The sequence below is a fragment of the Manduca sexta genome, unplaced genomic scaffold (genome assembly GCF_014839805.1).
Source record: "Manduca sexta isolate Smith_Timp_Sample1 unplaced genomic scaffold, JHU_Msex_v1.0 HiC_scaffold_2856, whole genome shotgun sequence".
NCBI classification, from domain to species: Eukaryota; Metazoa; Arthropoda; class Insecta; order Lepidoptera; family Sphingidae; genus Manduca; species Manduca sexta.
The window spans coordinates 1-2,362 of NW_023593863.1; the positions used below are offsets into that span (position 1 = coordinate 1).

Here is a 2,362-nt window from a genome sequence, read left to right on the forward strand (position 1 = left end):
TATAATAAGCCTCCGATATAATATAATATTATCTTGGAAGCTCCATTGTTGGTTCAAAAACACTATCTGTATGGCCATACCTACTGTGGACAAAATTGCGATAAAACCTTAATATCCAATTTATTTCCAGTCCTTTAGCTAAACCTGGTTTTCAAGCCCTCGATATGACTGCCCCCGTCCTAGTGCAAATGAATCCGGCAGGGGGAGAATGTCAAGCCCGAAACATTAGACGAAGAGCGTCTAAGGGCTGTGGTTCAACATTTGGTGAAGTCGAAGGCGGTGTCCGCCGCGCAAAGTTATTGTTGCCAATGTGCTGAAGAAAATAAGGTGCCTGTACAGATTATGAAAACCCCTTGTAATTATTTGATGCTTAGCGTAAATATATGATGAATAATATAATCTTTAAAATAGATTTTATGATTTAAATTTAAATACCTAGCTGCGAACTGGCGCGCATTTATTAAATTACCGAACTCGTAAGGGAGACCACTACAATCACTGCTGTTGTGATTTATATATTATAACGTTTTTGTTGACGGATTCGCCCGCGTGCATGAGTTTTCTGTGATAAAAGTCTCGCTACATATTTTGCCGGGATAGAAACTAGACCATGTCCTTCCCAATGTTGAGGCATTGGGAAGGACAATCTAAAACTATCTCCATACAAATTTCATGAAAATGCGTTGGGTTCTGTTAGAGTTTATCGCCTTCAGACAGATGCAGCAGGGAACTTTGGTTTATAATTTTTTAGAACTTTTAAAGAGGAATAATACCGTCATACATATTTATTGCGAACTTTAATTGCTTACGCATCGCAACGTAAACTCATAATTGGAATAAAATTTCCCCGTTTTTGCAACATTTTTCGTTAATACTCTGTTATTATTGGTCATAGCATGACGTCTTATATCCTATGGCCTTCTCCGGTAAATGGTTTTTCAAACCGAACCGGTAGTAAGTGATATAAGCGCGATCGAACATACAAATTCTTCAGCTTTAGGTTAGTGGTATAGACATAGAAGTATAGATTATGAACATGCCCAATACAATTAAATGTTCAAATAAGAAATATTTTTTTCAGAAAGGAGATACTAAATCAAATTATGTCCCAGTCATAATGATGCCTATCTATCCAGCCGACGATTGTCCGTTTGATATGGAATGTGAAGTTAAAAAAATTAAGGAAGCCGAAGATAAACCGACAAAAAAATTGTAAAAGAGACCCAAGCCAAAGGTTCTGAAAAGGAGAAAAGACAAGAAAAAGCTGAAAAAACGAGGCTTTGTCATGCAAAGACTTACTGATTTCGATTTATTGTCACAATGGTAGATTACAGTCGCTTCAAATAAAGCTCTGACGTACAAGCCTTATTTGATGATATGAGTGATAGTGAATGTTATGTACAAAGTCATAAACGATTGTCAAGTTAAAACTGTTTTTATATTTGGTAACATTGAATATTAGAGATAAATATAAGGATCACTTTGGTATATACCTAGGTATCAGTGGCTTGAGGTTACATTATCTGAAATGAAACTTGACACAACTTCCACCTGTACTAATATGCATAAATGAGGTCTGCAAATCCTTCTGTTGATAATTAGATTTTACAGAAGTTCTACATAAAAGGAGGGCGGCAGAAATTGATTTATATGGACCCTGCGGCATTGTTAGGTATGTACGCTATGTGGATATTTAACGTAATAATCGAGCTTAATCTATACTATTATACAAGTGATCCAGAAAACAGTGTCAAGCGGAGATTCAAAGATAGAGCTTCCATTGCGTGCGCTCAATGAACGGTTAAAATTGCTATCCCCGGCAAATATATAGCATGGAACAGAAATAACAGAAAACATTATCCCGGAAAAATGTTTTAACGCGGGCGGAGCCGCGGGTAAAAGTTAGTTTTAAATAAAGTTTATATGAAACTCACACTTCATATTCTGAACTATGCTACCAAATAAATGATAATAAAATACGTACCTACCTAATATCTACATCTACATTGACGACTTTGATAAAAAGTCCGAAAGATGATTCATTGATGCACTCGAATACAAGACTGTCTCGAAGTCACTTTTTTATGTTCTAGTGATGTGACACGGTTGTTTTTCATTATCGACAAATAAAAATATGTTCACACAGTACTTATTTAAGCATATTATAGTTAAATATAATTCCATTAACTATAATGATGATTTGTTAATTGTGTTGTTGAATACAAGAACAATAACAAATTGCTTGAAATGAAGGGTTCAAATTTAATAGGTACATACCTCACTTAAAAAATAATCGTTAAACAACGAAACTTATCTATGAAAAGTGATTTAGTATTATTTATTTTCCTACATAAAGAGGCGG

At 34.9% G+C, this 2,362-nt stretch overlaps 1 long non-coding RNA gene across 1 annotated transcript; it reads left to right on the forward strand.

Annotated features, from left to right (window-relative positions):
• Positions 1–208: 208 nt before the first annotated feature.
• LOC119192506 lies at positions 209–1,488 on the forward strand. The gene is made up of 2 exons (XR_005113652.1): positions 209–327; positions 1,082–1,488. It is a non-coding gene; the product is annotated as an uncharacterized LOC119192506 (long non-coding RNA).
• The last annotated feature ends 874 nt before the right edge of the window (positions 1,489–2,362 follow it).